At 35.6% G+C, this 26,962-nt stretch overlaps 5 non-coding genes across 5 annotated transcripts; 3 read left to right on the forward strand and 2 right to left on the reverse strand.

Annotated features, from left to right (window-relative positions):
• The first annotated feature begins 6,544 nt into the window (after positions 1 to 6,544).
• Positions 6,545 to 6,618, forward strand: TRNAP-UGG (transfer RNA proline (anticodon UGG)). The gene has a single exon. It is a non-coding gene; the product is annotated as a tRNA-Pro (tRNA).
• A 139-nt stretch (positions 6,619 to 6,757) lies between these two features.
• TRNAW-CCA (transfer RNA tryptophan (anticodon CCA)) lies at positions 6,758 to 6,831 on the forward strand. The gene has a single exon. It is a non-coding gene; the product is annotated as a tRNA-Trp (tRNA).
• A 16,651-nt stretch (positions 6,832 to 23,482) lies between these two features.
• TRNAF-GAA (transfer RNA phenylalanine (anticodon GAA)) lies at positions 23,483 to 23,555 on the reverse strand. The gene has a single exon. It is a non-coding gene; the product is annotated as a tRNA-Phe (tRNA).
• A 1,668-nt stretch (positions 23,556 to 25,223) lies between these two features.
• On the forward strand, positions 25,224 to 25,296 carry TRNAT-UGU (transfer RNA threonine (anticodon UGU)). The gene has a single exon. It is a non-coding gene; the product is annotated as a tRNA-Thr (tRNA).
• A 1,219-nt stretch (positions 25,297 to 26,515) lies between these two features.
• On the reverse strand, positions 26,516 to 26,602 carry TRNAS-GGA (transfer RNA serine (anticodon GGA)). The gene has a single exon. It is a non-coding gene; the product is annotated as a tRNA-Ser (tRNA).
• Between the last annotated feature and the right edge of the window lie 360 nt (positions 26,603 to 26,962).

Consider the following 26,962-nt stretch of genomic DNA (forward strand, 5'->3'; position numbering starts at 1 on the left):
TTTTCGTAGATCCATTGTAATCTTGAAATTCTATAAAAATGGAAACAGCAACTTTAGTCGCCATCTCCATATCTGGTTTACTTGTAAGCTTTACTGGGTATGCCTTATATACCGCGTTTGGGCAACCCTCTCAACAATTAAGAGATCCATTCGAAGAACACGGAGACTAATTTAAGTAAGAAGTCTCCCAGATAGGGGGACTTCTTACTTAAATGAAATTATTTTATTCTTTTAGTTGGAGTTGGTGGAACCTTAGGTGGTTCTCGGAAGAAGATAGCGAAAAAAATTATCCCTAAAGTCGAAACTAAAAGGAACGTATAAACCAATGCTTCCATAGATTCGATCCTGGTTTATTTACAATTATAACTTCCACACCTATTCATTTGTCATTTGGGATAATTTCCCATATAAAGAAAGAAAAAGAGTCAAAGAAAGGATGGGAGATGTTTCCCATGTCAAATCAAAAAAGAGAGGTGAAAGATACTATAACAATGTGTATCAAACTGCCTGTTTCCTTGTAGTTGGATCTCCCACTTTTTGGAATGTTCCAAATTCCACTTGAGCATCCAAATCTGGATCAATACCAGCAAAAACATCTCGGAACAATGTTCTAGCGCCATGCCAAATGTGTCCGAAAAAGAAGAGCAAAGCAAAGGTAGCATGACCAAAAGTGAACCAACCCCTTGGACTGCTGCGAAAAACACCATCAGATTTCAAAGTAGCCCGGTCTAATTCAAAAATTTCCCCTAATTGAGAACGCCTCGCATATTTTTTTACAGTAGCAGGATCAGAATAACTTACTCCATTAAGTTCGCCACCATAGAACTCCACCGTTACACCTACTTGTTCAACACTATATTTGGATTCTGCTCTTCTAAAAGGAACGTCTGCTCTAACAATTCCCTCCTCATCTACCAAAACAACCGGAAATGTTTCAAAAAAAGTAGGCATACGGCGTACAAAAAGCTCACGTCCTTCTTTATCTCTAAAGACGGGATGTCCTAACCATCCAACAGCTATTCCATCCCCATTGTCCATTGAGCCTGCTCTGAATAATCCCCCTTTTGCCGGATTATTACCAATATAATCATAAAAGGCTAATTTTTCGGGAATTTTAGACCAAGCTTCTGATAAACTAAGATTTTCGGCTAAACCATTGCTAACTCTTCGATATATTTCTTGCTGCAAAGTATCCCTGATCCCACTGATAACGAGTAGGCCCAAATAATTCGATTGGGGTCGTTGCTGACCCATACCACATAGTTCCAGCAACTACGAAAGCTGCAAAAAAAACAGCAGCGATACTACTGGAAAGTACAGTTTCAATATTGCCCATACGTAATCCTTTATATAGACGTTGAGGCGGACGGACACTAAGATGGAATAAGCCCGCTAATATACCCAATGTACCCGCAGCAATATGATGAGAAGCTATTCCCCCCGGAACAAAAGGATCAAAACCTTCTGCACCCCACGCTGGATTTACAGCTTGTACTTTTCCAGTTAGTCCATAAGGATCGGATACCCATATCCCAGGACCATACAAACCCGTTACATGAAATGCCCCAAAGCCAAAGCAAGCCACCCCTGCAAGAAATAAATGAATTCCAAAGATCTTGGGCAAATCCAAAGAGGGTTTTCCCGTCCGCTCATCAGAGAATATTTCTAGGTCCCAATATACCCAATGCCAGATCGCTGCCAAGAAACACAAGCCAGAAAACACAATATGCGTACCTGCCACACCTTCATAACTCCAAATACCCGGATTTGTTACAGTTCCTCCTGAAATACTCCAACCACCCCACGAATCCGTTATTCCTAAACGAGTCATGAAGGGAATTACGAACATACCTTGTCTCCACATTGGATCCAGAACAGGATCAGAGGGATCAAAAACTGCTAATTCGTATAAAGCCATTGAGCCAGCCCAACCAGAAACTAGAGCTGTGTGCATTATATGCACCGCAAGCAATCGACCCGGATCATTCAATACGACAGTATGAACACGATACCAAGGCAAACCCATGGAAATACCCCTTTAGCAAAGAAAAATAGACACGATGTCGCTTTATTTTATCGCATTGAAAAAGACTATCCATATCCTATGTACCTAACCCTTCTAGGGGATTCTGTGTCAGAAAGCGCGAATATTTATTTCATTCCATTAAAAATAAGAAGCCAATTCTGTTCATAAGAAGAAAGAGAAGCAGATCTATTCTATACTCGATAAGTGCCAATATGCAATGGGTAACTTGGCCAATTTGGAAAAAACGAAGAATAGATCGCTACCCCTCTTTGTTTAGCATTCAAATCACCCATTCCCTTTTCTTTATTCAATCTGTCTTACATTCCTTATATGTATAACCTTTCAATCTACGTATTAATAGAATCTATAATATTCATATAGAATAAGAATAAAAATTAAGACAATAAACTGCGGATTCTTTCTTTCTGTTCCATTCTTACGTTTCCATATTAAAGTGTGGTTTTCTTACTTAAATTTAATAATATTAATCTAATATGCCCATTGGTGTTCCAAAAGTACCTTACCGGATTCCTGGAGATGAAGAAGCGACTTGGGTTGACTTATACAATGTTATGTATCGAGAAAGGACACTTTTTTTAGGTCAAGAGATTCGTTGCGAGATCACGAATCATATTACAGGTCTCATGGTATATCTGAGTATAGAAGATGGAATTAGTGATATTTTTTTGTTTATAAACTCCCCAGGCGGGTGGCTAATCTCAGGAATGGCTATTTTTGATACGATGCAAACGGTGACACCAGATATATATACAATATGCCTCGGAATAGCCGCCTCCATGGCGTCCTTCATTCTGCTTGGAGGAGAACCCACCAAGCGTATAGCATTCCCTCACGCGAGGATTATGCTTCACCAACCTGCTAGTGCTTATTATCGGGCAAGGACACCAGAATTTTTACTAGAAGTAGAAGAGTTACACAAAGTTCGCGAAATGATCACAAGGGTTTATGCAGTAAGAACAGGCAAGCCTTTTTGGGTTGTATCCGAAGACATGGAAAGGGATGTTTTTATGTCAGCAGACGAAGCCAAAGCTTATGGACTTGTCGATATTGTAGGGGATGAAATGATTGACAAGCACTGCGATACTGATCCAGTGTGGTTTCCAGAAATGTTTAAGGATTGGTAGTGTCCGGATTTCTTGTAAAGTTATTTCACAGCTAAATTCGTGTTTTCCTCGATTTAATAGAAAATAGAAAGACTTCATGATGAGCAATCATCAGGTTAAGATGGATCTAAACCAATCCATTTTTTTCTATATACATACAACATGCCGACGGTTAAACAACTTATTAGAAACGCAAGACAGCCAATACGAAATGCTCGAAAAACGGCCGCGCTTAAAGGATGCCCTCAGCGTCGAGGAACATGTGCTAGGGTGTATGTGCGACTCGTTCAGATCATGACTTCAAACAAATATAAAAAAAATTGAAGTATCCATGATTAGTACCAATGAATAGGATATAGCTTCTCTATCCTAGATTTCTATGGTATATGGAATTTATGGTTTCCTTTGGTGCAAATCCAATTATCTAAATTGGAAATAAGAAGCAATTCTCCCATTGGTAGCAAATGGTTATCCATTAAGCGGAGGAAATAGTAATAAAAAGAAAAAGGCTTATGCTCCTTTATCTTAAAAGAACGGACTAACAGGGTCAGCTACTTAGCCAACTTTCATAATTAAATACCGTCACTGTATGGATAACTCTTATTGTGAAAAGAGCTATTTACTCTATAATGGATAGGTAGAGCCAAAGAATGTGGACTATACAAGTTCGCAATACCTTTTGATGAAAGAAAGGGCTCCGGTGTATAGAGAGGGCCTCACCGTTTAAAAGGGAACCATAGAAACGATGGAACCCACTATTTTTTTTAGTATTATTAGAATGAATTTGTTATTTCGTATAGAAATAACTGAACGGAGTGGAATAAAAAATCGTGGTTGGGAAGGTTACTATAGCAAAAGCCATTGGAATTAATATTTTATATATCGGAATAATTAGTTTTGTTATTAATGAGAAAAAGGGTGGCTAAAAGAAGAGAAATCATTAGTTATTCATTAAGGTTAATTTGATTCAATGACCAGAGTTCCGCGAGGATATATAGCCCGGAGACGACGAACAAAAATGCGTTCATTTGCCTCAAACTTTAGAGGGGCTCATTTAAGACTTAATCGAATGATTACCCAACAGGTAAAAAGAGCTTTTGTTTCCTCTCATCGAGATAGAGGTAGGCAAAAGAGGGATTTTCGTCGTTTGTGGATCACTCGGATAAACGCAGCAACGCGGGTATATAAAGTATTCGATAGTTATAGTAAATTAATACACAACCTGTACAAGAAGAAATTGATTCTTAATCGTAAAATGCTTGCACAAGTAGCTGTATCAAATCCAAATAATCTTTACACGATTTCCAATAAAATAAAGATCATCAATTAAAGGTATAAATAAAGTAATATACTGGAATAATAAAAGATGAATTCCCGGAGAGGGAACTCCGGGAAGATACAATAAATTAAGATTAAGTGGTAGGAATCAACGAGCTGGATTACTTTCTTTATAATATATATAGGTCTGGCCCTTTCGAATTCGAATAAAACATCAACAATCGGAACTTAAGTTCCGGTTGTTGTTTCTTAAATTTTGGTTGTTGTTTCTTAAGTTTCGATTGGAATTGTACTTTTGCGTTAATTGAGGAATATGTCTATTTTTTCTGGGTCTAGAACCTGTAATTATTGAAATTGACTGGGCTTGAAATTGCTTTTCGTTCTCATAGTTACGAAACGGTAAGAAAGATAAAATACGAGCCTGTTTTATAGCAAGAGTAATTAATCGTTGTTGTTTCAAGGTTAATCTATTTATTCGTCTCGATAATATTTTTCCTTGTTCACTAATAAATCTATTAATTAAACTCATGTTTCTATAATCAATTCGATCTCCCGGGCCAATCCGGGGACGCCTACGAAAAGGTTGTTTAGATTTACGAAAAGGTTGCTTGAATTTACGAAAAGTTTGCTTGGATTTACGAAAGGGTTGCTTGGATTTATTAAAAGTTTGCTTGGATTTACTAAAGGGTTGCTTAGATTTAAGAAAAGGTTGTTTAGATGTATACATGATTTATTCCTTATTTAAAATTTGAAAATTTGAAAATTCACTTCTTTATTTTATTAATTTAGGATCCAGAAGAAGTAGTTTTTCTTTGATCCATATCTTATTTGATTCATATTATAGTATATGAATACCCTCTATACATATGAAATAATATCTACCGGAAATCAGATGAGTTGATTTGTATTTTGTATTCTATACTATGTTTTCTTTATATATTAAATATGAAGTTCTTACTCTTTCTGTTGTTTGGAAAGATCAAACACACGATGTTCCTATTTCTTTATTTCGTGATGAGTCGTATGCTTGCGACAATAACGACAAAATTTTTTGAATTCTAATTGTCCGGGTGTATTGTGGCGATTCTTTTGAGTACTATATCTAGAAATCCCCGTCGATTCCTCATTGGCACCTTTTCGAACACAACTGATGCATTCCAAAATAACTCTGATTCTAACATCTTTTCCCTTGGCCATGAACCTCCTTTTCTTTTTGGATTGACTTAACTTAATTCTTCTACTTATTCTTTTATTCTTCTATTTTGAATCCGAAGAAGAAGAATAAAATTCATTAGAATAATTTTTTTTTATTCTTTAATTAAGTAATAAAAAATAGAGAAATAATTAAAGAATACAATCCTTGTCGAATTAGCAAAGATTTTGGTTCGAAATCCTTTCATTTAATTAGCCAGCCCCGCCTTTTCTATGCTCTGATTTCTGAGGCCTTATTTAGCTTGGGTACCCCTTTAAATTGAATTTCTATTTTCAAAAATGGGGTTTACCAAATTTTTAATGACTCTGAGGTTCAACCCAATCCATCTTTTCTTTCTTTTTCCTTCCGATACTAAAAAAAGATTGAAAAGGATCAAATTTTGTCATATCACGAAGAAATCTATCCCTCCCATAGCAATAACTAGAATTAAAAAAAAGGGAATGACAAAGCATCTGGGAATAAACGATTAATTTCTATCAATAAACCTGCTAAAGCACCAAACCATAGAGTACTTAGCACGGGTGCTACAGAGAGATATGTTTTTATATCCCGCATTGAAAATCCTCCTTCCTTGTTGGAATACATATATGATCATAAACTCTTGCCCAAGATTGTTATGCTATATATAAAATGAACCATATCGACGAAATTTTCCTATCCCTAAAAAAGAAAAAGATGACCCCTTCTTCCTATATATTACCAAGGAAAAGTAATCCTTCTTTTATAGGCGAAATTATATTGGATTTTATATGTATATAATTCCTTAATTATATGAGACCAAAAAGAAGAAATGACACGAGGGTTCTATATATAGATAGAGAAAGAAAGAAGAAGAAAATTATGATGTGGAAAAGAAGACAGGAATTGTGTACAATGGCATTGTACAACAATTTAATTTGGAAAAGGGATGTAGCGCAGCTTGGTAGCGCGTTTGTTTTGGGTACAAAATGTCACAGGTTCAAATCCTGTCATCCCTACCTATTACTTCTTTCTTCTTTATAGGCAGTAGCGACGAGATCAATTAAAGTAAAGTGGGTATAACTTGAATTTGTGGAGACTATACGTACGTGAGATACATTAGGAATAGAAAAAGATTTTCTTTTTGAATGAATGAAAGCGCTCTTAGTTCAGTTCGGTAGAACGCGGGTCTCCAAAACCCGATGTCGTAGGTTCAAATCCTACAGAGCGTGATTCCATCTATTTTATGTCGAAGCAGAGTAAAATAACTTAACAAAATTGAATTGTAACTCCAATTTCAATTTGACCTCCTCTCTGGTCTGGAGGAGGTCAATCAAAAAAAAAAAATGACTCAATCAAAGATCCAACTGATCCCCACGCCTGTATTGCAAATACGCAGTCACGAATAATCCCGCTAAAGTAATAGGAATTAGGCCTAAGACGATTCCAAATAGAAAAACTTCAATCATTTCGATTTGTTCGAGGGGATAAAAAAAGAGGTACGATCTATCCCTAAATAGTACTCTAAATTATCCACGAATCTCAATGACCAAGAAAAGAATTCCTAATTAGTCTGGAAAAGAGTCGTAGAATGCCAGGAATCCCAAAGAAAGATTTTTCTTTTCTGAATTATAATTATTCAGTCAATTCAAATAAGGCGTATCTTGTTCAAGCCAATAAATAGAGCTGGGGTTATAGTTAAAGCAGCCAGTAGAAAACCAAAATAACTAGTTAAAGTAAGCATGAAAGAGTTAAATTCCATTTATTTTTTTTTACTACACTACATATGTTGGTAAAGCATTTACCTAAGTTATGGAAAATTCATAATTCATCAGTTATTTTAGATAATACTAAAAAACAAGATAGAGTAAGATACAGAAGTGTAAAAGAAAGTGGATTCATCAGATGATACATGAGTCCCTAATTCCGAATCAAGAGATTTGTTGTGGAATTTGTCAATTGAGTAAAGTAATAATATTAAGAACTAGATCATCTAACCCCATTGAATGAAAAAAAGAAATTCAATTTTCAGGGAAATTTTTGAATAAGAGATAAATAAACAATTGAATTTGAAAAAAAAAACTTCTTTCTATTTTGGATAATTTCTTTTTCAATAGGACCCTCTTTTTGGAGTGAACGATCGAATATTCCCCTATTCCTTCTTATTTTAACTGATTGTATTCCATATGGAATAAGAGGAGAACAAAAGCATTCCACGACCTGCCAAGGGGCTGTTAAAAAAAAAAAAAAAAGAAAGCTCTTCCTTGAATTTACTTTATTTTTATTCCTTTTTCGAACTCCAACCAAAGTAGATTCGAAGACGAGTCACTTCAATTATCCTTTTAAGTTCTATTCTATCTTCTGTCTTTCCCTATTTCATCTCGTAAAGTTCCGCGCTCGCAGTTTGGTCAAGAAAGTTAGACCTAATCCAACAAACAATACAAGGATGAATTACGAATTATGAAAGGATAGATTTCACATATACTTGTCCTTGTATTGTGTCAGTATGAGAATATCCTTCCTAAATTATTTATCCAAACCTATTGATCATTAACTTAGATTTTCCCAAGATTTTGGCTGCTATTCCGAATTACTCTATTATTCCGAAGCCAATGAAAAGTAAGTAGAACCTACAAAAATGGGGTTTTCTATTGATGCCTTGAATAACATATAGCTTACCTATAGACAAAAAAAAAATAAAAAAGTAATTATGTTTCGGAACCAGGCAAAACCAGATTGCTGTGCCATAGGAAGGATAGCTATACTAATTCGGTATACTCAAAATACACCTTTGGTACAAAATTGACAATCTCACAAGGATGAAATATCAGTAATTTTCTATTTACTGGTCGATCCCATCTTTTACGGAATCAATTCCTTTTTTGAATGTACAAAAATTTTGGGAGTTCAGCATGTCTGGAAGCACGGGAGAACGTTCTTTTGCTGATATTATTACCAGTATTCGATACTGGGTTATTCATAGCATTACTATACCTTCCCTATTCATTGCGGGTTGGTTATTTGTCAGTACGGGTTTAGCTTATGACGTGTTTGGAAGTCCTAGGCCAAACGAGTATTTCACGGAAAGCCGACAAGGAATTCCGTTAATAACCGACCGTTTTGATTCTTTAGAACAACTCGATGAATTTAGTAGATCCTTTTAGGAGGCCCTCAATGACCATAGATCGAACCTATCCTATTTTTACAGTGCGATGGCTGGCTATTCACGGACTAGCTGTACCTACTGTTTTTTTCTTGGGATCAATATCAGCAATGCAGTTCATCCAACGATAAAACAAATTCCAACTATAGAACTATGACACAATCAAACCCGAATGAACAAAATGTTGAATTGAATCGTACCAGTCTATACTGGGGTTTATTACTCATTTTTGTACTTGCTGTTTTATTTTCCAATTACTTCTTCAATTGAGAGAAAGAAAGAGACTAATAAGAATTCTCTTATCCCATTTGGAAGGATACCATCCTTATAACTACCCATGACTGTTTTTGTCTCTAGCATGACCAATTGATAAAATGTGGAGGAAAGTAGGGGAAATGGCCGATACTACTGGAAGAATTCCTCTTTGGCTGATAGGTACTGTAGCTGGTATTGCTGTGATTGGTTTAGTAGGTGTTTTCTTTTATGGTTCATATTCTGGATTGGGTTCATCTCTATAGTAATCGGAGGGACCAGATTGTAAACATGAAAAAGTAGGAGCTTAGCGGGTCCTTACCCCCCTTTATCTGATTAGAGCGGAAAGGACCCGCGGAATTTTTATTTTACTCTTATAACGCGAATTGAATCTATTCGATTCACTCTTATGAAGCAACAAGAAAAAGAGATCACTCGAGGATCCAATATCTTATTCCACGAAGGAAGTATCCTGAAAATCCTTGATTTAGTTTCGAGTAATAAACTAATAAAACCTTAATCAAAACTATTCAACTAGCCTAAAAATAAAAAAACCTTCAATGGAAGAGTTTACTTTTTTTTTGCAAAATTTCTGTAAATTTGAAGTTGAACTTAATTAAACAAGCCAAGCAATTTGCTCACAATCACAAGAAATTTTTCCCCCGCCATATTTTCTTCCCCTCTGTTTGTCCACTACCTCGGCTAAACCTAAGCAAAAGAAAAAGAGGTCCAAGAGACAGACCCGAATAAAGAAGAAATAGTAATCTTTGACGAATTAGGAAGAAAAAGGATTCTTATTTTGATACAAGAAGAATCGGCACAAGAAAAAGGCTTTTTCTTGTGCCGAATAGACGATTAAGAAGACCTGCAATCCCTCCGAAAAAGAAGAAATTTTAATTTGATTGTTCTCGCCTTTGCCTTGGATTCTCTTCTTTTGCATGGGATATAAATAAGGAATTCCAGACATCTCATAAACAAAAAGCAGTCTAAACAAAAAAAGGATTTCCAAAATAGATCATAGATAATTCTAGCAATTGCCAATAAATCGAGGCTTTTTACCAACTTGATGGTAAGAAATCCCGGGACCTAGAAATTCATTTCGTACAATTGAACCTTTTCAAACTGTTTCTTTTTGAGAACCAAAAAAACTTGTGCCAAAATAACGGATGCGAAGAAGAACAAAAGGCCTTGGACACGTAATGGATCCTGAAGCACGATTTCTGCGTCCCCCTGACCAAAACCTCCCACATTAGGATTGCTTGTTAATGGTTGATCAAGCTTGATGGATTCCCCCTCTGAAACAAGAAGTTCTGGTCCGGGAGGTATAATATCAATCACTTGGCGTCCATCTGATGCATCAACTATGGATATTTCATACCCCCCCTTTTCTTTACGTAGTATTTTTCTTACTATACCTGTTGACGTAGCATTATAGACTGTATTGTTACTCTTGCTACCATCAGGATAGATCTGTCCTCTTCCTCGGTTTCCCCCTACATATATGGGATATTTTAAGAAATGAGCATCTTTCTTCGTAGCAGGATCAGGGGAAAGAATGGGAAAGACAATTTCACTATATTTCTTACCGGGAACAGGGCCTATCACAAGAATGTTTTTTTTATCGGGACGATAACTCTGAAAAGCAAGATTTCCTATCTTTTCTTTTAACTCAGGGGAAATACGATCGGGCGGCGCTAATTCGAATCCCTCGGGCAAAATAAGAACAGCACCTACATTCAACCCTCCCTTTTTTCCATTAGCAAGAACTTGTTTCAATTGCATATCATAAGGAATTCGAAGAACTGCTTCAAATACAGTATCGGGAAGCACAGCTTGGGGAACTTCAATATCGACGGGCTTGCTAGCTAAATGGCAATTGGCACATACAATTCGTCCAGTTGCTTCTCGTGGGTTTTCATAACCCTGCTGCGCAAAAATGGGATATGCATTTGAAATAGATGTCCGAGTTATTACGTATATCATGATCGATACAGAAATCGATCGAGTTATCTGTTCCTTTACCCAAGAAAAAGTATTTCTATTTTCCATGTCCAATCGCAGATCCCAGAATTTCTACAATAAATTAGATAGGTAGCTAAGCTAATCTAGTTCCCTATACACGAATCTGTTGTCATTCTACTGCAACAGTTGTACTGCAATGATGAATACCTTAAAGTAGGTATAAATAGAAAGAATTTTGCTAAAATGGAAAAGGGCTTTCTTTCTAAAAAAAGATGCTTGCTAATTTGATTAATATTAATATCGGGAGATCAAATGAATTTATGCTTCACTAATTGAATGATAAATGACTACAAGCGAAGGAGATAGACGATTTAAACAAAAAAAGACCCAAAATTTCAAACATGTATCTAGAATTACTGGAAAACTACAAACAAAAATAGTGAAAATAAGCTCGTTAGGAGCCCATCCAAAATCGTTGTAGACCCAACGAATTACTAGTTCCCAACCACGGGTGGAGTGAAATCCAACAAAAAAATCAGTAACTAAAAGAATAAAAAAAGCTTTTATTGAGTCATTTAAATTATAGAAGAATTCCTGAACCCAAGAATTCAAAATGACAAGTTCCTCTTTACCCAGAAAAAAAGAACCACTTAGAATAGCCAAACAGATTATATTTGTCGAGAAATGCAAAATGGTATGGAGATGATCCTCATTATTTATTTTGACCCATTGTATTATTTCCTTGTGTATTCCTGTAGGAGGTTTTTGTACATGTGTCTTTAGTTTCCCTTTTATCATCTCGTCCAAGAGAGAAAGTTCTTCTAATTCTATGAATCTTTCTAGAATCCTTTTCTCTTGAATATCAGTTAAGAGAGTTTCGGATTGCCTGGTATTCCACCAATTCTTAATCCAAAGTTCCAGACATTTGTTAAATGAGGAAGAGACCCCCCAAGGCAAAAGTACGATAAATACAAGATATAGTAAAGAAGGCAATGCTTTCTTTTTTTTCATTTTTGATCTGTAAATGGAGTTGTTAATGAATATGCTTCATTCGCTGACTCTATTCCATTCCCTGACTCTATATGATGATATTTCTATTTCATGATATTTCTATTTCTTTGAAGCAAAAACTCTATAGGTTTGATACCCTGTATCTATTCTTCTTTTTTGTATATTAGTTATTAGTGGAATTTCAGTGCATTGGGTTCTTTCTTAGATCTAGATGGAATGAAATAGTGAAATAGAATAAAAAAAAAGCCCTTTCGGATGAAAAAGGAAGAATAGTATGCGATATATCTAACTTGGATAAAAAAAAATTAAAAGCAAATTTCTCTTATCCTCGTTTGTTCCTTCCTTTAGATAAATACTTAAAAATCCCCTTACAATAACAAATCCAATTTAGAAGGGACTTCCTCCCTGTGTTGAGAAAACTTTTCTTCTTCCAATTCTTCTTTTCTTCATTCAACTCAGTTCAAAAAAGATACCTCAAAATACTTCAATTGGTACGCGCAAGAAATAGGCCAATTCGGCAGCTTTTTGTTCAATTTCTCGTGGAGTAAAAAATTTATCATCAGTACGAGTCAAGGGAATGATCCCCTGGCCCCGGATTTCCATATAAAGAATACGACGAGGATAAAGACCCTCTTTAACCTGAATTCTAATTGATTGGATATCCCGCATAAGGAATCGAAGGAAGACGCGACGTTTTATTCCAGGGAATCCCCAACGAAAAATGCACACTATTCCCTCTTTTCTATCGAATCGGTCATAACCACTACCTACATTCCACAAAATAGTACACCACAAGTAGGAGCTAATGAATAGGCCTGCGATTCCGTAGAAAGACATCACGACCCCCTGCGGAAAAAAAAGAATTTCTTGAGATGGAAGTATAGATATAATATTCTTACCAAGATAACTGGAAATCCCAACCGATAAGAATCCTAGTGAACCTAGAAAAAGAATACAGGCCCAGAAAAAATTACCCCTTTTTCGAGAACCTTTTAGAAGTTCTACCCATATGTGTTCTGATCGCCAATTCATATTAGATATACTAAATCCAGCAGCGGTCGATTGAAATTGAGAGAATAAGCTAAATAATTTTGACTTTACTTTTTTTGATTCTGAAATCGCCTTCAGCAACTAGTACTCCTGTGAAATAATAGGTTAGATACATTGACTTTCTATTCAAAAAATATTCGTTGATTCAATTAAAATAAATAAAATAAAACTCGCTATACCTGGCTCTGCATATTCATGCATTTATGCTCGTAGCCTATATCCGCATCCATAACCGTTTTTCATTTGTGTGTAGAAAGTGTGTGTAGAAAAAGCCACATACCCTACCATATTATATTACTTACACTAAAAAATACTAGACAATCTTATTTTTTTGCACATAAAGAAATAAAGAAGTCATTGCAATTGCCGGAAATACTAAGCCTACTAAAGGCACGAAAATAGAAGGTAAGTTTAAATCCGTCATGGAATAGGTGTCTCAATTCAAATTTACTATTTCTATCTAGTCGAAAAATATCTTAAGATTCTTATGATATAATTAAGTATATCTATTATAAGGAATATTGACTATTGTATTGTATTTTTTATTTTTAGTTTGAAAAATATTCTGTAAAAAAAATGAAAGGATAATAAGAAAATTCCAAAAAAGGAGAACTAATTAAAAAGATTTTATTTTGATTTTCCCATCCTCATGGCCTTTCTATCTTTCTAATCTAATTTGAAATTGGATTCAAAAGAAAGCGGTTAGAATTTACTTCCTGCATACATACTTCTCTAGAAGCGCATACAATAATGCGTGGTAAAGGCGGAAAAATAGTATATTCAATCAAAATCAAAGGGCAAATTATCTTACCTACTATAGATCCCCTACTACCCTCTTAGACTTTAAAAGGCGATATACCACCCAAAGAAAGGGTATGAAAATGCCGGGTGGAGTTAGCTTTTCGACGAAGACCTGTCCCGTGCAGCGAAGCCCTGTTAGTAAGACCCCCCGCAATAATGGATTATAGAAGAATATTATTCCAAATACTCCTCTGGACGCATATAGTAGCATTGCGATTCCGAATCTTTTTTATTTATGAATATGAACAGAAAAAATTCATTGTATCGTTGGGTCGGAGCGGAGGTTTGGTCCAGAAAAATTAGAAACAAAACGTCTACTCTACCGCATTGAAGTCTATAGCGCTGTATTTCCACGAAAGTATAATTCTTACCATCAGGATACGATCCTTTCTTTTGAACTAAACGTCTCTACGATGGGTCCAGGTTCTATGTCCAATCCCAAATCAAGGATTTCTCGCTCTTGATCGGAGTCATAAACTAAAAAAAAACTACCTTTTTATCCTTTTTCTCAAGGTTATAGAAAACTTCCTTATCTAGTTCTAGCATTTTGAAAAAAAAAAAATGCTTCTTTTTTTACACACAGTTCGAGTCACTTGTTGACTCACGATTACGCCTGTTAAAAGTTTCAAACGTCCTCTTTTTTGAAATTGAAAGAGAGTCCTATAAAAAGGTCTAACTTCCAAACTATGTCTTTTTTCATTCATTCTCCTTTAGTTTTTTTCTCTATCTAGAAGTGGAATAGAATAACCCGGTTGAAGGGTAATGATCATACGTCTGTAATGCATTGTATGGCCCAGAATAGGTCCTATTCTTCTACCTTTTCCAGGTAGTCGATGGCTATTCACAGCTACCACCTTAACACCAAAGAAGAGTTCGACCCAATGCTTTATTTCTGTCTTAGTGAATCCCGATTCGACATTAAAAGTATATTGATTCTTTCCCAATAAACGAAGACTTTTTTCTGTAAATACTGCGTATTTGATTCCATTATCATTATCATATGATAATACTATATTTTATTATTTTATTATTTTATTTGTATTTCTTTATTGTATTATACCTTAATATATATATTCTAGATATATAGAATAGACGAATCTCAATTTGTCAAGTCTCATGATCATATCATGATCTATTTTTATTCGGCTCAATCTTTTTTTTCTAAAAAAGATTGAGCCGAGTTTAATTGCAATCAATTAGAAGAATAAAGAAGAATTACTGCATTTCATAACTGATTTTTTTCTCTTTTTATTTCGTTTCTTTTTTATTTATACCTTCTTTATCTTTAGTTTTATCTAGTTAATCAATAGTATCTACCGGCTCGAACTCGAATTTGATCGCCTTCCATACTTCACAAGCTGCGGCTAGTTCAGGACTCCATTTGCAAGCTGCTCGGATAATTTCATTACCTTCGCGAGCAAGATCGCGCCCTTCGTTACGAGCTTGTACACAGGCTTCTAAAGCCACTCGATTAGCTGCTGCACCAGGTGCATTTCCCCAAGGATGTCCTAAAGTTCCTCCACCAAATTGTAATACAGAATCGTCCCCAAAGATTTCGGTCAGAGCTGGCATATGCCAAACATGAATACCACCTGAAGCTACCGGTATAACACCTGGCATGGATACCCAGTCCTGAGTGAAAAAGATACCGCGAGCACGATCTTTTTCAATAAAATCATCGCGCAATAAATCAACAAAACCTAAAGTCATTTCGCGTTCCCCTTCTAACTTACCTACTACTGTACCGGAGTGGATATGATCTCCCCCAGACATACGCAATGCTTTAGCTAATACACGGAAATGCATACCATGATTTTTCTGTCTATCAATAACTGCATGCATTGCACGGTGAATGTGAAGAAGTAGGCCATTGTCGCGGCAATAATGAGCCAAAGTAGTATTTGCGGTGAATCCCCCAGTTAAGTAGTCATGCATTACAATAGGAACCCCTAATTCTCTTGCAAATACAGCTCTCTTAATCATTTCTTCACATGTACCCGCAGTCGCATTCAAGTAATGCCCCTTGATTTCACCGGTTTCGGCCTGTGATTTATAAATAGCTTCGGCACAAAAGACAAAACGGTCTCTCCAGCGCATAAATGGTTGTGAGTTTACGTTTTCATCATCTTTGGTAAAATCAAGTCCACCACGTAGACACTCATAACACGCTCTACCATAATTTTTTGCGGATAATCCCAATTTTGGTTTAATAGTACATCCCAATAAAGGACGACCGTACTTGTTCAACTTATCTCTTTCAACTTGGATACCATGAGGCGGGCCTTGGAAAGTTTTTGAATAAGTAGGGGGAATTCGTAGATCCTCCAAACGTAGAGCACGTAGGGCTTTGAAACCAAATACGTTACCTACAATGGAAGTAAACATGTTAGTAACGGAACCCTCTTCAAATAGGTCTAATGGATAAGCTACATAACAGATCCATTGGTTGTCTTCCCCAGCAACAGGCTCGATGTGATAGCATCGTCCTTTGTAACGATCAAGACTGGTAAGTCCATCAGTCCAAACAGTTGTCCATGTACCAGTAGAAGATTCGGCAGCTACTGCAGCCCCTGCTTCTTCGGGCGGAACCCCAGGCTGAGGACTTACTCGGAATGCTGCCAAGATATCAGTATCCTTAGTTTCATACTCTGGGGTGTAGTAAGTCAATTTATAATCTTTAACACCAGCTTGAAATCCAACACCTGCTTTAGTTTCTGTTTGTGGTGACATAAGTCCCTCCCTATAACTCTTGAATTAAGAATTCTCACAATAACAGGGTCTACTCGATGTTAATTAGGCGTAAATGAAACTTTAGCAAAAATCTCGTAAAACAAAAAGGATATTCAATTAATATAATATCAACTCATTAAAGAAAATTGAGGGCATGCTTAGGTTAATGAATATGTTTCATTCATATATAATGCGTACACCCTGTGTATGTTCTATCCTATAGGAATTCCAATATAGGAATTCGATAGGAATTGAGTTGTTGTTATGGTAAGTTAACACGGTTCGTTATTAAACCATGGATTTGATTTACCAAATCCATAATTATTGTATACTCTTTGATAGATATAGCGCAACCCAAATTAATTCCTAATCCTTATTTTACAAGTTCTTAATAGTTCTCTTTTCTTATTTTGAATGCAAATACCTAACTAAATACTAATAAAATTCTTTGTTGACAGCAATCTATGCTTCACAGTAGTATATATTTTGTATATCGAAGTCCTAGATAGGAAAGTAGAGTAGGCACAGATCCTCCACAAAAGGCAAAATGTATATGAAAAAAAAGATTGATTGAACTTTCCAATGGACTCATTCCATGAGTAAACGATTGAATGGGATTCGCTTGTGGCAACGAAATCAAGTCCTGGTCCCCTTTTCTCTCTTATTGAATTAACTAATTCATTTCCTTTTTACTTTTGGATTTTTTTTGATTTGATTTGGCATTATTCAACAATAAAAAAAGAAAAATTTCGACAAATTCCTTTTTTTTAATTATGTGATAATTATGAGAACCAATCCTACTACTTCTCCTCCCGGGGTTTCCACAATTGAAGAAAAAAGTACAGGTCGTATCGATCAAATTATTGGACCCGTGCTGGATGTCACTTTTCCCCCAGGCAAGTTACCTTATATTTATAACGCTTTGGTAGTCCAGAGTAGAGACACTGCCGATAAGCAAATTAATGTGACTTGTGAGGTACAACAATTATTAGGAAATAATCGAGTTAGAGCTGTAGCTATGAGTGCTACGGACGGGTTGATGAGAGGAATGGAAGTGATTGACACGGGAGCTCCTCTCAGTGTTCCGGTCGGTGGAGCTACTCTCGGACGAATTTTCAACGTTCTTGGGGAGCCTGTTGACAATTTGGGTCCTGTAGATAGTAGTGCAACGTTCCCTATTCATAGATCTGCGCCTGCCTTTATCGAGTTAGATACGAAATTATCCATCTTTGAAACAGGTATTAAGGTCGTCGATCTTTTAGCTCCTTATCGACGTGGAGGAAAAATAGGACTATTTGGGGGGGCTGGAGTAGGTAAAACAGTACTGATCATGGAATTAATCAATAACATTGCTAAAGCTCATGGGGGCGTATCCGTATTCGGTGGAGTAGGGGAACGGACTCGTGAAGGAAATGATCTTTATATGGAAATGAAGGAATCCGGAGTAATTAATGAAAAAAATATTGAGGAATCAAAGGTAGCTCTAGTCTATGGCCAAATGAATGAACCACCGGGAGCTCGTATGAGAGTTGGTTTAACTGCCCTAACTATGGCGGAATATTTCCGAGATGTTAATAAGCAAGACGTGCTTTTATTTATCGATAATATCTTTCGTTTTGTTCAAGCAGGATCAGAGGTATCCGCTTTATTAGGGAGAATGCCCTCCGCAGTGGGTTATCAACCTACTCTTAGTACAGAAATGGGTTCTTTGCAAGAAAGAATTGCTTCTACTAAAAAGGGATCTATAACTTCGATTCAAGCAGTTTATGTACCTGCAGACGATTTGACCGACCCTGCCCCTGCCACAACATTTGCACATTTGGATGCTACTACCGTACTTTCCAGAGGATTAGCTTCCAAGGGTATTTATCCAGCAGTAGATCCTTTAGATTCAACCTCGACTATGTTACAGCCTCGGATCGTTGGCAACGAACATTATGAAACTGCGCAAAGAGTTAAGGAAACTTTACAACGTTACAAAGAACTTCAGGACATTATCGCAATTCTTGGCTTGGATGAATTATCGGAAGAGGATCGTTTAACTGTAGCAAGAGCAAGAAAAATTGAGCGTTTCTTATCACAACCGTTCTTTGTGGCAGAAGTTTTTACTGGTTCTCCAGGAAAGTATGTTGCTCTTGCGGAAACTATTAGGGGATTTCAACTAATCCTTTCCGGAGAATTAGACGGCCTACCTGAACAGGCTTTTTATTTGGTGGGTAACATCGATGAAGCTAGCACGAAAGCTATAACCTTAGAAGAGGAGAACAAATCGAAGAAATGAAATTAAATCTTTATGTACTGACTCCTAAGCGAATTATTTGGGATTGTGAAGTGAAAGAAATCATTTTATCCACTAATAGTGGCCAAATTGGCGTATTACCAAACCACGCCCCCATTAACACAGCAGTAGATATGGGTCCTTTGAGAATACGCCTCCTCAACGACCAATGGTTAACAGCGATTCTGTGGAGCGGTTTTGCGAGAATAGTTAATAATGAGATCATCATTTTAGGAAATGATGCGGAACTGGGTAGTGATATTGATCCGGAAGAAGCTCAAAAGGCACTTGAAATAGCCGAAGCTAACTTGAGTAAAGCTGAGGGTACGAAAGATTTGGTTGAAGCGAAGCTCGCTCTCAGACGAGCTAGGATACGAATCGAGGCTGTCAATTGGATTCCCCCATCCAATTGAAGACAATCCAGTGGTTTATAGTTGATACAAAGAAAAAGGGAAGAGGGGTAGAAAAAGTTATTAGATAGCGAAGCGAAGTAAGTCCAATGCTATCTAGTAATTTTTCTACCTACTTACCTACTATTGGATTTGAACCAATGACTCCCGCCGTATGAAAGCAATACTCTAACCACTGAGTTAAGTAGGCAATTTATCACCACAAAGGAAGACCCATTACTTCGATCGATTATATATTGAATCCCTTTTCTAAGCAATACCGCTCTGTTATTGGTCTGTTATATACTAAATACTAAACTAAATACTAAACAGATACAGATCAAAGGGGTATCCTCTGGCATTAGAAAATATTCATCTTGACAAGAAATTATCTATATGTTAAGATATCTCTGATAAGGGCTATAGCTCAGTTCGGTAGAGCAACTCGTTTACACGTGCGCCAATGCTTTTCAAAGGAGCTTATTATGCAATGAACATAATCGATCTTATTGCAAAATCAATGTCTTACTTCATAGATTCGAGAGAATAGGAGAACAGTAGCCTGACAAACAGTCGGTTCAGTCCGATTCAGGTGCCAATTCAGGTGCCTAATCAAATAGAACCCTTATGGATTTGCTAGTTGATAAGGTAAATATCCAGCCCACTAAATGCTAGGCGTAATGAGGATAAGGGCCTCCAAAAAACTTCTTTTCGTTCTATGAACTTTAAGGTGTATGAAGTCTCATAGTTAACTCTTGCAGTGGAACGATAGAGACTCCATTTCACTTAGGTTGATTTAATTTAGACCGGAGGCAGACCTAAGTCAAGGTAATCCTCCTTTGAAACACTTTGGTATTGCTCCTAGATAGATCATAATACAAAAAATCAATCAGAGCACAGGGAGCCATCTCATTATCTTTCCGTAAAGAAAAACTATGGTGGACTAACTGATCTTTAAATCAGTTTATGAAAGAGCCCAATGCAAAAAAATGCATGTTGGGTCTTTGAAACAGTTCAAATCATTTCGATAATAATCCGTTTGATCTGTTTTACCGAGAAGGTCTACGGTTCGAATCCGTATAGCCCTAATATGCCCTTTTTTAGATTTTAGGATCTCTATCCTATGTTTTCTTTAGTTTAGTATAGTTTTCATTTTCTCATTAGTATTTGTTTATAGACTGGATAGGCGCCTGCGACATAGAATAGAGATAAAAGCATTACCAAAGGCTCATTCATCGAAAATCAAAATCATACAGACAGGAAAAGAAAAACGAATTTCTATCAAATCAATAGAAGAAAGGATCCTTTCCCTGATTTGAATCCCGTCCTCCTTCAAATAGGATATCTCTAGACTTCCCTATAATAACTGCAATGATTTTATCCATTTTGCGAATTCCTACTTTGTTTTAAGTATATTTATTACTTTGTTTATAGATACATTATGTAAATTGATCAACTTTAAATAGAAAAAATAAAGTAAAGAGTAAATAAGAAAACAGAATATTCTGTCTCATAGTTCTGAAATAGAGTTCTTTATTTTTATTTTATAGTATTACTTCTCATTAATTATACTGCATAGATTAGTCCTACTATCTTAATTAGGTTCTAATTTAGTAGTATTCTCATTTTTATTTAATAGTCTCTTATTATTTTATTATTAAATATTAAATAAAGGATAGAGCTATTCTTTTTTCTAGAGATTCTAGAGAAAGCGAGACAAAGTGAAACGAGAAAGTTTTCTTTATATAAGAATTAGATCTACATACACCATATCTAAATAGAATGGAAATCCAAAAGAAAGGGAGTTGGGATTCCATTGGATGAATCTTTAAAGAAGATGCAGCACAGAGGAAACAAAGGCTAAACTTAAACTAAGCGCTTTTGTTTGAACAAAAAAGATTCTTGTTTCACCGAGGAAAAGAGAGAAGTTCTGGATAAATTGACAATGCTGAATTGAATTGACTAATTTAAGTTCCGCCTATTCCACATTAATGGGAGTACATTATGTTTCTGCTTCACGAATATGATATTTTTTGGACATTTCTAATAATAGCAAGCCTTATTCCTATTTTGGCATTTTCGATTTCAGGACTTTTAGCCCCGGTTAGTGAAGGACCAGAGAAGCTTTCTAGTTATGAATCGGGTATAGAACCCATGGGAGGGGCTTGGGTACAATTCCGAATACGCTATTATATGTTTGCGCTCGTTTTTGTTGTTTTTGATGTGGAAACCGTCTTTCTATACCCTTGGGCAATGAGTTTCGACGTATTGGGTGTATCCGTTTTTATCGAAGCTTTGATTTTCGTGCTTATCTTAGTTGTTGGTTTAGTTTATGCATGGCGAAAAGGAGCCTTGGAATGGTCTTAACTGAATATTTAGACAAAAAAAAAGAAGGAAAAGATTCTATTGAGACAGTTATGAATTTGATTGAGTTTCCCTTACTTGACCAAACAAGTTCCAATTCTGTTATTTCAACTACACCAAATGATCTTTCGAATTGGTCAAGACTCTCCAGTTTATGGCCCCTTCTATACGGTACCAGTTGTTGTTTCATTGAATTTGCTTCATTAATAGGCTCACGATTCGACTTTGATCGTTATGGATTGGTACCAAGATCAAGTCCTAGGCAAGCAGACCTAATTTTAACAGCCGGTACGGTAACAATGAAAATGGCTCCCTCTTTAGTGAGATTATACGAGCAAATGCCTGAACCAAAATACGTCATTGCTATGGGAGCCTGTACTATTACAGGGGGAATGTTCAGTACGGATTCCTATAGTACTGTTCGGGGAGTTGATAAGTTAATTCCTGTGGATGTCTACTTGCCGGGCTGCCCACCTAAACCGGAGGCAGTTATAGATGCCCTAACAAAACTTCGTAAGAAGATATCGCGAGAAATAGTTGAGGATCAAACTCTATCTCAAAATAAAAATAGATGTTTTACTACCAGTCACAAGCTTTATGTTAGGCGCAGTACTCATACAGGAACTTATGAGCAAGAATTGCTCTATCAATCACCATCTACATTAGATATATCTTCTGAAACTTTTTTCAAATCCAAAAGTTCAGTACCTTCCTACAAATTAGTGAATTAGGAGAGGGGCTCTTTTGTGTAGAAAAATAAAAAGCAGGGCAATCTTTCAAACTTGCATCCGAAATGTGAAATATTTATACAAAGAGGGAGAGATGAAGACAATGCAGCAGGGTTGGTTATCTAATTGGCTAGTCAAACATGAGGTGGTTCATAGATCTTTGGGCTTTGATCACCGAGGAATAGAGACTTTACAAATAAAAGCAGGGGATTGGGATTCCATTGCTGTCATTTTATATGTATATGGTTACAATTATTTACGCTCCCAATGTGCTTATGATGTAGCACCCGGTGGATCTTTAGCTAGCGTGTATCATCTTACGAGAATACAATATGGTATAGATAATCCAGAAGAAGTCTGCATAAAAGTCTTTGCCCAAAAGGATAATCCTAGAATTCCGTCTGTCTTCTGGATTTGGAGAAGTGCCGATTTTCAAGAACGCGAATCTTATGATATGGTGGGAATCTCTTATGATAATCATCCGCGCCTTAAACGTATCCTAATGCCTGAAAGTTGGATAGGCTGGCCCTTACGTAAGGATTATATAACCCCCAATTTTTATGAAATACAAGATGCTCATTGAATGATAAGAAATTCATGCTCACTTATACAACACAACTCCAGATTTTATTCAAGTCAAGGAATATTTTTAGGTTCTTTTCCTAGATGAAACGGAATACCTATTTATAATTAATTCCTAATTATACAAAAGCATTCCAGATAGACTGAGCAAAAAAAGGGTTTCATTTGGATTCCCCTATTTTGAAAATCGCATATTAATTTCCTTCATATGAACAGAAAAATAGGATGACTCAAAGAAGTTCTCTACCAGGAACTTTGTACCGCGCACATTACTTAGCACAACTAGGAAAATAAGATAAGATAAAGATAAGCAAGACTAAAAAAATATTCGTCGGAATAGCGGAATACAAAATTAAGAAACGCAAAAAAATAAAGGGGAATCTCACCCCCTTCTTTATCATAAAGAAAAGATATATTTTAAAACTTCTTTAAAAAGAAAAAGAAGTGCCTCTATATTTATATTATAGATTTATCCACTTAGATGAATAAATATTATTAATGAATATGTATCACAATCCATCTCGAGGTATTTGGATCAATACCTATTCGGTGGATCTTTTTTTTTTTTTTCTCTGCCAGGAACCAGATTTGAACTGGTGACACGAGGATTTTCAGTCCTCTGCTCTACCAACTGAGCTATCCTGACCTTTTCTTGTGCATCATCCTAGTAGAGTATTTGTATCTATGTCAATTAAAAGGACTAAAAATTAATTAAAGTATTTCAAATTTTAAATTTGAAAATGGGGGGGGTAGTCCTATGCATTGTGCATGGTTTACTTAAATAAAACTTAAAAATAGAGTGAATAACCAAGATTTCTTGCCGATACTCTAATAAAAAAGAAATCTATTCAATGAATAGGATAAGATCCATTGAGTTCTCTTCGCATTCCTTTGTGAAAGAGTAGAATGAGAAAGCTAATGAATCTTAAACCCATTGCATTGATAAAAAGAAAAAAAAGTGCATTGATAAAAAGAAAAAAAAAAAGAGGATAAATAATAATAATATAGTATAGTTAGGGAATAAAAGAGGATTTGGGGATAGAGGGACTTGAACCCTCACAACTTATAAAGTCGACGGATTTTCCTTTTACTAGAAATTTCATTGTTGTCAGTATTGACATGTAGAATGGGACTCTCTCTTTGTCCTCGTCCGATTAATCCACTTTTTTAAAGATCTCGAAAACTTTGAATTTTAATTGAAGAATTTGATTATTCAATATTCGATTGGAGTGGATTCACAATAATGAAAAAAAAAAATTATGATATGAGTTTTTTATTTCATAATCATTATCATTTCTAATTTCATTTTTAAAAAAGATAAAGAACCTATATTATAATTAGAATATAATATGAGTTCTGTGATTAATCGTTTGCTATGTCAGTATCTATACGTGTTTATTAAATGTATAAGGTATAAAACCCCTCTTTCTCTAATTTAGAACTAGAAGGAATTCCACTAACAACACAACGTAATTAACTCGATTCGTTAGAACAGCTTCCATTGAGTCTCTGCACCTATCCTTTTCCTTTGTATTCTAGTTCGAGAACCCCTTGTTTTCTCAAAACACGGATTTGGCTCAGGATTGCCCTTTTTTAATTCCAGGGTTTCTCTGAATTTGGAAGTTACCACTTAGCAGGTTTCCATACCAAGGCTCAATACAATCAAGTCCGTAGCGTCTACCGATTTCGCCATATCCCCATTTCCCTCTTCTTTGAGACCAGGATTCCTTGTGTAATTTCATCCATCTCTTAGTTTTTTTTTTTGAATCATTGAGTTCATCACTCAACGTAGTCTAGCAGTTCAGTTCGACTCTATTTGAGAGACCTCGCTTGCTTATTGCAATTCAGAATTGAATTGATTCTATCCTTGATGTATTTGCAATTCAATCCGAATCAATATATCCAAAAGTTTTTATCTCCCCCACCTCCCGTCTTACTTTTTTATAGTATTCAAAATTATACTATAACGCTTGATATTTATTCTTTTTTTCTAATCAGAATTAGCAATTTTATTTACTCTGACTCTATGTTCCCCTTAGTGAAATATTAATCCTCAAATTATTAACAAATAATAAAGTCTATAATGATCGAATGAAAATACCAATAAATTCTATAATTTTATTTTTTAATATCCTATAGTTAAGCATATCAAGCTAACTTTATCTTTAAGAAGTTTTAGTATTTTTTTATTTTTATAAGTATAACTTCAAATTTAGAACTAGTTAATAGCTAAGATTAATAACTAATATCTGAGATTTTACGGATTTCCTATACTATACCTATTTCTATTTGTTACACTATTTCCGTTATGTAAGCCCACTTAGCTCAGAGGTTAGAGCATCGCATTTGTAATGCGAGGGTCATCGGTTCAAATCCGATAGTCGGCTTTTTTTTCTCTATCGATGTTCTACGAACAAGAATCTCTTTTTTTCCGAATTAAATGGAGAATCCAGGATCTTTTATGTTTTTTACCTTACAATTTTGCTAGATACAAAACAATAAAATAAATAATATATATACAAAAAAAAAAGATTTTGATGAAATTCCATTTTTTGGGGTACTTTAGTTGATTTTACTCTGTTTATCCTGTAGTTTAATTCAGTTTTAATTTCGATGTATTCTGTAATGTAAATACAATGAAATTAATTGTGTAAAATGAAATTTCAATAAAATAAAAAAAGGAGTCTTCATGTCCCGTTATCGAGGACCTCGTTTAAAAAAAATACGCCGTCTGGGAGCTTTACCAGGACTCACTAGAAAAACACCTAAATCCGGAAGTAATCTTAAAAAAAAATTCAATTCTGGGAAAAAGGAGCAATATCGTATTCGTCTTCAAGAAAAACAGAAATTGCGTTTTCATTATGGTCTGACAGAACGACAATTACTTAGATATGTACATATCGCTGGAAAAGCAAAAAGGTCAACAGGCCAGGTTTTACTACAATTACTTGAAATGCGTTTGGATAATATCCTTTTTCGATTGGGTATGGCTTCAACCATTCCTGGGGCCCGCCAATTAGTCAACCATAGACATATTTTAGTTAATGGTCGTATAGTCAATATACCAAGTTTTCGTTGCAAACCCCGAGATATTATTACTACGAAAGATAACCAAAGATCAAAAGGTCTGGTTCAAAATTATATTGCTTCATCGGACCCGGGGAAATTGCCAAAGCATTTGGCGATTGACACGTTGGAATATAAAGGACTAGTAAATAAAATCCTAGATAGGAAGTGGGTCGGTCTCAAAATAAATGAGTTGTTAGTTGTAGAATATTACTCTCGTCAGACTTGAACTTAACGAAAAAAGGAAAGGTTCATAGAATTTTCTTCCCCTTCCCCTTTCCCCGAACTAAATCGCCCTAAGACCATTACCATTAATTTGTATTTTCCCATCAACTAGCTAAAATTGATTAACCCTAGGATTAGGATCCTTTTTTCTTTTTTCCTCTATGTGTATTTTACATACCACAGTAATTTGCTATAGAGAATTTCTAATTTCTATTAAATCAAAATAAGATAATATAAGATATTATATTATTGCTGGAAAAAATTGTTATTTGATTTGATACATTGTGATCCTTAACGTTGATGAATTAAGAAAAACGGAAAGAGAGGGATTCGAACCCTCGGTAAACAAAAGTCTACATAGCAGTTCCAATGCTACGCCTTGAACCGCTCGGCCATCTCTCCTACATAACTTATTATGGAAAATAAACTGAGTGAATAGCGAGTTTTCTTATTCCTGCAGTACAGGTACAACCGCAACCACTCGGGGGTTCCATAGTTCTATTGGAAAAATTCCTTTTGATCTAAGTGGAAGGATACAGGATTTTTTACTAGAAATTGCGCTCGCTATAAAATAAAAGTTTTAATTTGGGTTTTCCCGCAACTAAAGAAAAAGAAAATGGAAGAATTCTTCTTATTGCATAATAAAATAAAGAAACCTTAGAATTCCGTTTGCATAAGATACGCTACACCATACTATCGAAATCAAAAATAGGGTATGAGACAATTAATAACTTTGAAAACACGAAATAGTTGATAACATAA

This window comes from Triticum urartu, unplaced genomic scaffold (assembly GCF_056163025.1).
Source record: "Triticum urartu cultivar PI428250 unplaced genomic scaffold, HENAU_Tu73 scaffold2, whole genome shotgun sequence".
NCBI classification, from domain to species: domain Eukaryota; kingdom Viridiplantae; phylum Streptophyta; class Magnoliopsida; order Poales; family Poaceae; genus Triticum; species Triticum urartu.